Below are 13,932 nucleotides of genomic sequence, written 5' to 3'. Positions count from 1 at the left end.
GCTATAACAGCAACACTAGAATTCTACAAGAATTACCGCTGCAACAAAGGGAATTCCACTCAGAATGGAAGGATGAGTTTTAGTGCTGACTATCAGGGCTTTAGTGTAGAAGGATGAGTGCCCACACCCCCTGTTCCAGCTCTCTGAGAAGAGGAAGTATGGGCTGGTGTTCTCCAGGCCACCTTCCACCAGCAAGGCTGGTCCTCCTGTGCCAGTGGACGAAGAGGGAGGGGTCCTTTTCACCCTCAAGTGAGAGAGTAGACTATAAAAGAACAAAGAAGCCCCTTTGTGTCTATTCACACAATAGAAAGAATCCTGGCTTTGTAATCACACAAAAAGTGAAAACTGAAAATGTTAGTTCCTCTGTCATGTCCAACTGTTTGCCACCCCAGGGACTGTAGCCCACCAGGCTCCTCTGTCTTTGGAATTTCTCCAGGCAAGAATACTGGACTGAGTATCCATTACCTTCTCCAGGGGATCTTCCCAACCCAGGGATCAAACCCGCATCTCCTGCATTGCAGGCAGATTCTTCACCATCTGAGGCACCAGGAAAGCCTCAGGAAAGCCCAAACTAGGGCTCAAATTCACACTGACCAAGGCACAGATTCAAAGTCTGCCACTTGCTAGCTGTGTTATCTCCTAAAGCTGCACTGTCCCATGAAGTACCAACCAGTTCCTGGGCACTATTTAAATGCAAATTAACTACGAAGACATAAAACTTAATATTTAGTTTCTTAGTTGCACTATCTATGTGTCAAATTACCAGTAGTCTAGTTGCTACCATACTGGAAAGCACAAATGAAATATATTCATTAATGGAAAATTCTACTGGGCAGCAATGATCTAGAAAAAGTAATTTAATCTCTCTCTCTCCCTCCCTCCCTCTCTTTGATCCTCCATCTCCTCACCTCAAATGAGATCACACGTGAGATCATCTGTACAAAGTGCAGCACTTGGCACAGAGTGGGTTCGCAATGTTCTCTCCCTTCTATTCTTCAAGTTCTATGTGTTACTTGGAGGAAGGGATTGCATTTCATCACTTGTATCCCCAGTGCTTTCCTAGCACAATAGACAACTCAGAGGAGGTGCTAAATATTATTATTTATGTATGTGGCAGCCTGGATGGGAGGAGAGTTTGGGGACAATGGATACATGTGCATGTATGACTGAGTCTCTCTGCTATACACCTGAAACTATCCCAACATTGTTCATCAGCCATACTTCAACAGTGGGGAGGGAGGTGGGAGGGGGGTCAGGATGGTGGGACACGTGTACACCCATGGCTGATTCATGTTGATGTACGGCAAAAACCACTACAATATTGTAAAGTAATCAGCCTCCAATTAAAATACGTAAATTAATTTAAAAATAAAATTAAAAGTTAAAAAATAATAAAAATAAGTAAATATTTGTTGAACTATGCAACTAATCCTTTCAAATAGAGCTCAAATCTAACTTTCCCATGCCATCACCCGAATGCAATGCACTAGGGATTAAAGAAAAGTTTTATACATAGTATATATAAAAATAATATATAAATTGAATAACATATCACTATTAATCATCAATTTATATTAATAAAATACAATCCTATTAATCACTATTAATTTTATTTATTGATCTTTGACACGAAAGAGATGGGAATACCAGACCACCTGACCTGCCTCATGAGAAATCTGTATGCAGGTCAGGAAGCAACAGTTAGAAGTGGACATGGAACAACAGACTGGTTCCAAATAGGAAAAGGAGTACGTCAAGGCTGTATATTGTCACCCTGCTTATTTAATTTCTATGCAGAGTACATCATGAGAAACACTGGGCTGGAAGAAGCACAAGCTGGAATCAAGATTGCCAAGAGAAATCTCAATAACCTCAGATATGCAGATGACACCACCCTTATGGCAGAAAGTGAAGAGGAACTAAAAAGCCTCTTGATGAAAGTGAAAGAGGAGAGTGAAAAAGTTGGCTTAAAGCTCAACATTCAGAAAACAAAGATCATGGCATCTGGTCCCATCACTTCATGGGAAATAGATGTGGAAACAGTGGAAACAGTCTCAGACTTTATTTTTGGGGGCTCCAAAATCACTGCAGATGATGATTGCAGCCATGAAATTAAAAGACGCTTACTCCTTGGAAGGAAAGTTATGACTAACCTAGATAGCATATTCAAAAGCAGAGATATTACTTCGCCAACAAAGGTTCGTCTAGTCAAGGCTAAGGTTTTTCCAGTGGTCATGTATGGATGTGAGAGTTGGACTGTGAAGAAAGCTGAGCGCTGAAGAATTGATGCTTTTGAACTGTGGTGTTGGAGAAGACTCTTGAGAGTCCCTTGGACTGCAAGGAGATCCAAGTAGTCCATCCTAAAGGAGATCAGTCCTGGGTGTTCTTTGGAAGGAATGATGCTGAAGCTGAAACTCCAGTACTTTGGCCACCTCATGCAAAGAGTTGACTCATTGGAAAAGACCCTGATGCTGGGAAAGATTGAGGGCAGGAGGAGAAGGGGGCGACAGAGGATGAGATGGCTGGATGGCATCACCGACTCGATGGACATGAGTTTGAGTGAACTCCGAAAGTTGGTGATGGACAAGGAGGCCTGGCGTGCTGTGATTCATAGGGTCATAAAGAGTCGGACACGACTGAGCGACTGAACTGAATTGAACTGAACTGAATACAGTTAATTTTATATTAATTAAATATATATATAATGTAAGGAAGGAAAACTAGCTAACAATTGTCAATATTTATTCAATGCAGTGTGATGTGCTTTGTTTACATTAAGTCATTTAATCCTCATGAAAGTCCCATGACATGATATTTCAATACCCATTTGGCTGATGAAGTAACCTAGGCTCAGATTTTAGAACCACAATCCAAACCCATATCATTCTGAGTTTAAAGTGCATGCTCTCAGCTGTTATATCCTACAACCTCCCATTGATGAAGGAATAATATTATCCCTTGACTACTCCCAGCAGATTCTTGTGATAAAATGAGATCATACATGAGAACATCCATCGTAAACTCTAAATATCCATGCAAAGTGGCCTAATCTCAAAATCAGAATATCAATAATTAGAATCAGAATATCAATAATAGGGTAATAATACTTTGTGTGCCTCATAGACTAATTGTGAGGATTATCGCGAGTCCAGGTTTGATGCACAATACTGGATGCTTGGGGCTGTGCACTGGGATGACCCAGAGGGATGGTATGGGGAGGGAGGAGGGAGGAGGGTTCAGGATGGGGAACACAAATATACCTGTGGCGGATTCATTTTGATGTTTGGCAAAACCAATACAATATTGTAAAGTTTCAAAATAAAATAAAATTAAAAAAAATAAATAAAGTGCTTCTAATAGTTTCTGGTATATCTTTAGCCAACAATATCACAATTATTACTATATTATTACTTTTAAATGGTGAAGAATTGGGAACAAAAATTGCTTGGAACAGAAAGATATTCCAAATAAAAGTGAAGTCTAGTTCTCCAATATTTTTTCTAAGTCAAAGTACGTGAAAGGGTTTTCCTTGATCTTAATCACTTAATCAAAACTCTCATGAGAACTATTCATCTGGAACATTTCAGTATTTGGGGGAAAAAGTTTTAATCAGTTCCCAGCCCAGGGTCTCATCAACAGCCACCAAATGTATCAGTCAATGTACCACTGGGTTCAGCTCACTTGGTCAGGTGCAGACACTGCAGGGAGAAAAATTCTAGGTTGTCATGGCTCAGAGAACAGAACCTGAAAACTGGCAATGGGGCCAACATTCCCTTCGGCAATCACAAAGCAAGTTTTAGCAGTTTCCGGACAACTTGCAGCAGTGACAGGTGGACAAAATTTCATACTCTCTGGTCTCGTGGAACCCCAAAGCCACTGTGTTAATAGTAAGAGAATGAGAATTAAAATTAGAGTCTATTGTATCAATCTAACAGTACTTATTACTAACATACACACTTAGAATGATGCATCTCAAGTACATGTTCTTTCTTTTTTCATTTGAATGAGTATAAAAGACAACTCCCCAATAAAATACTGAGAACCTGGCTTAAGAGTCTAGCAGCCCTCCTCCTCCAGGCAATTCACAGAAAATAAGTGTCAGGGATTCCTCGACCATAAGCCACTAAGAATTAGACTCACAAGTAGGAGGGACTTGACATCAGAATGGGGCTATAGAAAGTCCTGGATGAAAAAGTTCTTTTTTTTTTTAATTTATTTTATTTTTTAACTTTACAATATTGTATTGATTTTGCCATATATCAACATGAATCGTCCACAGGTATACATGTGTTCCCCATCCTGAACCCTCCTCCCTCCTCCCTCCCTGTACCATCCCTCTGGGTCGTCCCAGTGCACCAGCCCCAAGCATCTAGTATCGTGCATCAAACTTGGACTGGTGACTCGTTTCATATATGATATTCTACATGTTTCAATGCCATTCTCCCAAATCATCCCACCCTCTCCTTCTCCCACAGAGTCCAAAAGACTGTTCTATACATCAGTGTCTCTTTTGCTGTCTCGTATACAGGGTTATTGTTACCATCTTTCTAAATTCCATATATATGCATTGGTATACTGTATTGGTGTTTTTCTTTCTGGCATACTTCACTCTGTATAATAGGCTCCAGTTTCATCCACCTAATTAGAACTGATTCAAATGTATTCTTTTTAAAATTACTAGAACTAATCAATGAATATAGTTAAATTGCAGGATATAAAATCAACACACAGAAATTCCTTGCATTCCTATACACTAATAATGAGAAAATAGAAAGAGAAATTAAGGAAACAATTCCATTCACCATTGCAACAAAAAGAATAAAATACTTAGGAATATATCTACCTAAAGAAACTAAAGACCTATATATAGAAAACTATAAAACACTGGTGAAAGAAATCAAAGAGGACACTAATAGATGGAGAAATATACCATGTTCATGGATTGGAAGAATCAATATAGTGAAAATGAGTATACTACCCAAAGCAATTTATAGATTCAATGCAATCCCTATCAAGCTACCAACGGTATCCTTTACAGAGCTAGAACAAATAATTTCACAATTTGTATGGAAATACAAAAAACCTCAAATAACCAAAGCAATCTTGAGAAAGAAAAATGGAACTGGAGGAATCAACCTGCCTGACTTCAGGCTCTACTACAAAGCCACAGTCATCAAGACAGTATGGTACTGGCACAAAGACAGAAATATAGATCAATGGAACAAAATAGAAAGCCCAGAGATAAATCCACACACATATGGACACCTTATCTTTGACAAAGGAGGCAAGAATATACAATGGATTAAAGACAATCTCTTTAACAAGTGGTGCTGGAAAAAGTTCTATTCCTGATGTAATGCATTGAATATGATTGATAGTTGTTAAATGTGAATGACAAGAATAAGAATATCTATAAAAGAACTCTAAGATTCTACTTAGCATTTGAGAAGACAATGGTGTTATTGGTTGAGAGATAGTTTAACAGGAAGAAAGTGGGATACAGGAGGGGAAAAGGGAGAAAACCAATTGTAGTAAACACTGCTATGTGCCAAGCCCCTGAAGTAGGCATTTCACAAACATCCTTTAATCTAATCTTCACTGAAATCTGCAAGGTAGATATTATCATCCCATTTTACAAATTAGGAAGTTGAGGTTTAGATAACTAATGTAAGATATTACAGTTCTTAAATATTAAGATGCTATTCAGACTTAAGACTTTGTTGCCTGAAAGCTCATGATCTTGCTAAAACATCTTTATGAATTACCAGGGATATTATCATCGAGAATCCTCATTATACCTCATTATGTAGCTATTATTAGTCCCATTTTACAACTGGGGAAACTGAGGTTCAGAGGAATGCAATAATATGCCAGTAGATCTAAATGGAGAGAGCATAAACTCTGGAGGCAGATAAGTCTTAGATTCAAATCTCAGTTTTGTTATATAATACTCTCATCACCTGATGCAAAGAGCCAACTCATTGGAAAAGACCCTGCTGTTGTGAAATATTGAAACAAAAGGAGAAGAAGGCAGCAGAGGATGAGATGGTTAGATCGCATCACTGAATCAATGTACATGAATTTGAACAAACTCCAGGAGATAGTGAAGGAGAGGGAAGCCTGGCATACTGAGTCCATGGAGTCGCAAAGAGGTGGACCTCACTTAGCAACTGAACAACAACAACAAAGTGACTATGATTTTTTAATTCCCTTCTGTCATATAGGAATCACATACTTTTTGAGGTTGCTGTGAGGACTTAAAAAGGCAAGACATGTTAAATACCTGCATGGCATGAATTCTCAATACATTGTCATCATTATCCAACTTACATCTCCTTTGTGAAATTAAACGAAACAATGTAAAGGCATAGCACATTACTCACTACACAGTAAGTACTCAATAAGTGATAGCTATTATCATTGTTAAGTGACAAAAATTGCCTTTGCTCTCTCATCTCTGATTCAGAAACCCACAAGAGAAGTCTTGTCCGGACTTGCCAGCAGGATTTCCTCCATAATAAAGACCTCTGAGTTCACTCAGGTGCAATTTGATCTCTTCTCCCCTTGACTTTGGTAACCACTGGTATTCCACCTCTCTTGACCTCCTTCTCCCCCCAGGCCCAGGGCAGAATAATATCCCTGTCCTTCCTCTGAGGGGTGTAAGGCAGCTTAAATAATTAACGGTTGTGAGGTGCTTTGAAAAGAGAGTGCAAAACACCATAAATCCCAAGAATTAATTCATAAAATCAGTGGTGGGCTTGACAATTATATATGTCATATTTGTTCAGCTGTGAGAGTGGTGTAGAACGTCAAAGTTTGGAGTGTGGTCCAAATCTCTCAAGACCGAGGATTTCCTGCAACTCTATATTGTCTGTGTTCTCTAAGACTAAGATGTAAAATTCCAATCTCTTAAACACAGCGTTAGGAATGGTTGCATTCTATTAATTTTTTTTTTTTTTTTAGATTTAAAGTTCTCCACTAGTCAGATCTAACCCACATTGCAGTCTGGGTTTTGGAAAGCAAATGGTGGAACGAAAAGCACACAAAACTTGGAGTTATCAGAACTTTCTTGGAGCTCTGGTTTCATCACTCTCTGACTGGGAACATTTTAGTTCATTATATGACATATCACAGTATTCACCTCCTCCTTAGAAAAAGACTAATAATTGTTCTAGTAATTCAGGTTGTTGTAATGAACTGATGAGATGGTGCTTAATACATTCATTCATCAGATTACTGAGTATTTTCTTCTGTGCCAGACTATTGGGCAATAGCAATCAAAAAAGCCCTTGGTCTCATGAAGATCAAACTTGTGGCTACAAAAGGAGAGAGGGGTGAGGGAGGAAGGGTTGGGAGCTTGGGGTTAGTAGATGCAAACTACAACATATAGAATGAATAAACAACGAGGTCCTACTGTATAGCATTGTTGTTGTTCAGTTGCTCAGTTGTGTCCAGCTGTTTGTGACCTCATGTACTGCAGCACGCCAGGCTTCTCTATATAGCATAGGGAACTATATTCAGTGTCTTGGGATAAACCATAATGGAAAAGAATATAAAAAGGATGCATTTATATGTATAACTGATTCACTTTGCTGTATAGCAGAAATTAACTCAACATCGTAAATCAACTATACCTCAATAAAAATATAAATTTTTAAAATGCCTGGTCTCAAAACCCCAAAGGACAAATAAACTGATTTTGCAATAGGATGGGCTAAGATCTTGTCATTTCAAGTGTGGTCTATGGACCAGCAGCAGCATCACCATCTGAGAGATTTTTTTTAAATGCTGAATCTTATTCCCCACTCAGACCTATTAAGGCAGCACTGGCACTTTCACAAGGTCCTAAGGTATTCCTATACATGTTGAAGACTGAGATGCACTGGGCTCAGGACAGCTCTAAGACAAGTACAGGGTGCTATGGAGAATTTAAGTTAGATAAAATATAATGTTGTTGCTATCTAGCTGGGTGGGGCAGGTGGGCAGTGAAGAGAGGCTGGTGGAATTTGTTGGGGCATCTGATCCAAAGGGAGGGGTGTATGCAAAAGCACAGAAGTATGAACCAGCATGGCAGCTTGAAAACACTGTAAGGAGCTCAATATTTCAGCATTGGGATGGGAATTTTATCAATAAAGTGCTATTGATTGTTAGTGGTCCTTATCATTCAAGCGTAACCCCTAAAAATCATCTGAGATCCTGTCTGAGATGTTTATTTTGGCATGAACTGCATGCACATCAAGCTGCCTCTGAACTTCAGCTTTAACTACAAGTGTTTCTGTCACTTAAATTGCAAAGGCATTAAGTGGCAAGAAATCTCCAAGAGGAAGTAGAGGGTCAGATTAAAATCTATCATCTGTAGCCCCTCAAATATGTTTGATGTTGTTGAAAGAAAGAAAGAGACACAGAGTTTGGGAGGAGGGTAGGAGGAAGGGAGGAAGACAAAGACCAGAGGAAAAGAAAAAAGGGGGAAAAAGAGAAAGAAGAAAAATGCACAATTCTTTTTGGATTAGATTTTTTTCTGTGTCTTCATGCCTGAGCTTTTGTTCTTCGTGGGACTTTCATCAGTGGGATCTTTCACTCTCTTTGTCTTTTATTGAGTTCAACTTTGTTGTTTTCGTACATAGTTTTAGAGATGCTTTGCATTTGTTCAATATATTTAAACTTGTCCAAACACCTCATGTCTGTCTCATAAGGCCTTCATGATCAGGCATTTCTAGCTTCATTCAATTCCTTTTCCCAGTGGCAAGCAAAAATAATTTTGCTTCCCAGAGAATACTCAGCTCTGTCCCATTCAGTCCTTTTGAAATACTCTTTCCTCTTCCCGAGCCCCTTTATCCTCAGGAAAATCCTCATTCTTTAGTAGAAACGGTTGCCATGACTACCAACTACTTAGGACCAATTACACATACTCAATTTTTATTCACTCTTTTCTTATTACTAGGTTATTTTTCCTAGGAAACCCAAACAATAACACTAAAAATTTGCCAAACCTCTTCACATTGATATTCTCACTTTAATCTCAAACTATGCAGGACTGTATGTATCAATTATATTTAACCCTGATTTGAAACAATGATCATTATTAACTAGATTTGAATATTCATTTATTCAACAAATGTTCCCTGAGCATCTACTATATTCTAGTCATTGTTCAGTATAGTTTATCACTCTTTTCTCTCACACTTCTGTAAAATCTGATTTAATTCTTGCCTTTTATGTTTTAAAGCTCTTAGGTTTGGTTGACCTTTGTAGTCAGCTCATCCAGCTTTTGACCCCACAGAGAGAGCCCACCCAGAGCACCCTTGACTATAGTCAGCTTCTGCCTGAACACTTGTAATTGAGGAGAAATATTTTCTCTGTCCTTCATTATAGTCAGCCAAAATCTTCCTACTGTATCTACCACCAACCAGTCCAGTTCCGCTCACTGTTCCTTAGCAGAATGTCAGGGCTTGCTTTTCTTTCTTTCTTTCTTTCTTTTTTATAGAAATATAGCATAGAAGCATAAAATGAAACTCAAGGATCATCTTCTACAGTTTCCTCATTTCAGATGGAAGTATTGAAGCAACTTGTTAACAACAAACTGCACCTTAGTGAAATGCCTGCAATGAAAACCTTCTCATTTCTAGGCCAATGCTCTTGCCCTTACAGTGTGCGGCCTCTCATTCATTCTGAGTGATTTACCCAACACGCCAGCCGCTTATGCACGTTTCATGTGTGTGTTCTTCCTGTTGTTTCTGCTAACAACTCTCAGCCTTGACAAGACTTGTTAAATAAGCAAAGATTTGTGGTTTTACTATGTCAGATTAAAAACTCAGTTGCTTCTAATTAGAGTAATTAAATTACTATTTAAATTATTTTTCCAGTTTCCATCAAGATCACGATTTTTTATGGAAGACCAGCTTATTCATGGAGAAGGCAATGGCAGCCCACTCCAGTACTCTTGCCTGGAGAATCCCATGGACGGCAAAGACTTGTAGGCTGCAGTCCATGGTGTCGCTAAGAGCCAGGCAAGACTGAGCGACTTCACTTTCCCCTTTCACTTTCATGCATTGGAGAAGGAAATGGCAACCCACTCCAGTGTTCTTGCCTGGAGAATCCCAGGGACAGAGGAGCCTAGTGGGCTGCCATCTATGGGGTCGCTCAGAGTCAAACATGACTGAAGCGGCTTAGCAGCAGCAGCTTATTCATTCAACAAATGTATATTCAATGTATCCTATGTGACAGGCTGAGAGTCACACAACTGAAAGAGCCATGGCATCTGCTGTAGAGAAGCTCACAGCAATCAAGTTGGGAAGATATATATATATATATATATATATATACACACACACACACATATACACTCACACAGAGGTTAGGGGTATGGACTCCAGTGTCCGAAGGACATGTAAGAGAACCTAACTCTCCTACTTGCTAATTATATCACACTGGTCAAGCTATTTAACATCAGTAGATCTCTATTTCATCATTAGTAAAATAAGGTTACGTAATACAGTATTAACTTCAGTGTACTCTGCTGATGATTAATGGTTTAATAAATTGTAACCATCTTTATATGGTTTTTAATTACCAATTAAGAAGTGACAGCCATTATTACAGTTATTATAATTAATGAAAATTGTGTTAGTTTAGCAAATGTTTATTATGTTTTTGCCAAGAGGCAAACTAGTATTTATAGTTGACATGGATATGGGTCATCCAGATTGCCTTCAAGGAAGGACTTTCTGACCAGCTGTGGAGGTGCCAGCAACATCAGAGTGCATTAGCTGGAAGGAGCTGCTTTACCTGTGGTCCTGCCTTCCCCAGAGAAGCCCTATCTGGAGACCAGGCAAGGCAGAAATATAGAGGTCCAGCCAGCCCAGCCCAGGTCAGATCAACTGTAATGAGCAATATATTCCAGCACTCTTCACCAGCTCTGCCCAAATTGAGTTCTCCCTCCTCCCCATCTTGCTTCCTCATAGGGGCCCTGAACTCTTATGTCCCCACCTTCCTCCAGAGAACCCAACCAGAAACAGTACTATAACCAAGAACATGGGTTCTGAGCCACACTGCGTAGGTTTAATTCTGACCTCTACTCTCCGGTCTCCCTCAGATGAGTGACTCAATGGTGTGTTTTCTTGGTTTCTTCATCTACAAAGTGGAAATTAGAGTAACACCTACCTCATAGAGGTGTTGTGAAGACCAAATGAGTTAATCCATGTTAAGTGTGTCTGGCAATTTTAAGCATCCAGGAATGCTCGTTGTTATCCTTTCCAACATTACCATATACTCAGCACCACACCACACCTGGGTCACACAAAGATCAAGTGTGTTGGTCCTTGCCCGTGAGGACTTCTATTAAGTATTATGATAAATGTGTCTGTTCAGGAAAGACATTCTGTCATTGCAGAGTGAATTGTTTTATGTGATAATCCTTAATTGGGACACAAGATCCTCTTGAGGCTGAAAAAAATATGGGGAGATTTAATCAGGCATTACTTCATAAAGGAGGGAGGCACTCATGTGTTTGCACGAAGAATGAAAAGAAGGTTTAAATGAGGTCCAGGTCACTGTGATATCTAACCTACTTCAATTCTGCCCTAACAACGGTGAAAAGTGAAAGTGAAAGTGAAGTCGCTCAGTCGTGTCCGACTCTTTGCGACCCCATGGACTGTAGCCTACCAGACTCCTCCACCCACGGAATTTTCCAGGCAAGGATACCGGAGTGCGTGGCCATTTCCTTCTCCAGGGAAACAATGGTAGATGTGAACAGTAATGAGCACTGCTATCCTGCCAGAACACAAAGGATTTTCACTTCTGCTCCCTTTCTGTTAGTTTTTGCTTCCATCCTGAATTCTGCACTCAGGGGTTTCTCCCATTCACAAGCTTTACCAGTAGGGACAGCAAAAAATGAACATATATAATATTAGCCCCTCTGAACTATTTTTTCTCATAAATTTTATTTATAATGCAAATAAAAGGACAAGGTTTGTTACTTGTACTTATAACCCTTTCAAAGACAGAGTAGGGTAATTTTTATGTTTGATTACCATCTGTTTGACTTATGTATTTTAATAAAACCAGTAATGTGTATCTATTCTCCCAATATTCATGGGAGGTCATGGGAGCTGTAAATTACATTTACACTAACTTGCTTAGGATTGACACTGTTACACAAAAACAAATGACATATTCACCTTTTTTTTTTTTTCTTTTACTGAGTCTCCATTTAAAGAACCAAATGAGAAAGAAAAGTATGAGGAAGGAAGAAAACATGCTCATTTTACTTTCCTGACAACTTTAATGAAACAGAGAAAATCTTATTCCCGTTTTTCATATAATTAATGAGGCTCATAAACAATGGAGTAGGACACATGAGCAATGGCTAAAACAATCAAGACCAAAATAAAACAAACAAATAAAAACAAGTGCTCTGCTCTGATAGGCATGTTGTATGGGAAGAATTCAAGGTTTGGGATCCAAAAGATCCAAGTTCAAATTGTAGGTTTGCCATCCATTGTTTGTGTGACCTTGGGCATGTTTTGAACTTCTTTGAGCCTCAGTTACTTCAACTGTAAAATGGTAGGCAGAGCAACACTAGTCTCTTAGATCTGTGAGAATTAAATGAGGTGAAGGGTGCAATAGCTGTTCAATATTTATTAGTTGTCCCTTTTTACTTCTCAGAGAAGACAATGGCACCCCACTCCAGTACTCTTGCCTGGGAAGTCCTGTGGATGGAGGAGCCTGGTGGGCTACAGTCCATGGGGTCGCTAAGAGTTGGACACGACTGAGTGACTTCACTTTCACTCTTCACTTTCATGCATTGAAGAAAGAAATGGCAACCCACTCCAGTGTTCTTTCCTTGAGAATCCCAGGGATGGGGGAGCCTGGTGGGCTGCCGTGTATGGGGTCTCACAGAGTCGGACATGACTGAAGTGACTTAGCAGTTTTACTTCTCACCATATTCCCTGGACCTCTCACTCCACCTGCAAGTGAGGGGTTTCTAGGGTCACAATGTCAAATCATGATGCCCCATCCCTATTGACTGGATTGCTATAGAGCAATAGCTCATAGTTGGATCCCCAGTACAACCAGCTCAGTGTCCTAATTCTCCTTTCCTGACCCCTCTGATACCACAAAGAAATCCTAACTTACTCCATTATGAACAGCTTCCTTTACAAGGAGATTATAACCCAGTCTGGGTCAAAACCTGGAATTCCTAGAATCTTGGCAGTGTAAGGATTTCCTTACACACCCAGCACAGAACTTTCCCAGCATGAGTTCTACAGATCATTTGTCCCATAGGATATTAACTAATGCAATTTCAGGTATGGTATGTCTTGCTTGAGGTATCACAATGTCCATTTTCAGATCAAGTGAACCAAAAAGACTTGCAACAAAGGCATATCCTTAACTTTGTTTACTCAGCCATTTTCAAGCTCTATCATTCTCTTTTTGCAGAAGACCTAATAACATTTTGAAGAATTGGCACTCCACAACACACAACTTCAAAGATATGGTCTCAATTATAGTAACTTAGATATAGAGTTAGCTTCTAACCCACAGAGACTCTTGGTAAAACTTCAAGTTCTAGGACCCAGGAGGTAAGAAGGCACTGATCATTATCTAAGTCCAACAGGTGTGAGGTTCAGAGATGGGAAGTGATTTTCCCAAAATCAGTCAGTAAGCTGGGGGCACACGTGACCCCTGAACCCAGTTTCCTGGGCCTCACATCAAAATTCTCTCCGTAACCACAGGGCCTTTCTGTTTTAAGCCTGGGCCACAAATTGAAGTAAGTGGGTTTGCCTAGTGCATCCATTCATCGATTCAGTCATTCATTCGTTTGCAAATCCTCCTGTGCGCAAGAAAAGACGTTAAGTACTAAAGACATAAAAGCTTTGATCTCTCCTTTCCAGGACCTGACACTGTCATGTAAATGAAGACATACAAACA

The sequence above is a fragment of the Bubalus kerabau genome, chromosome 6 (genome assembly GCF_029407905.1).
Source record: "Bubalus kerabau isolate K-KA32 ecotype Philippines breed swamp buffalo chromosome 6, PCC_UOA_SB_1v2, whole genome shotgun sequence".
NCBI lineage: Eukaryota > Metazoa > Chordata > Mammalia > Artiodactyla > Bovidae > Bubalus > Bubalus kerabau.
The sequence above is the reverse complement of the archived record's forward strand: the minus strand, read 5'-3'. Positions refer to the sequence as shown.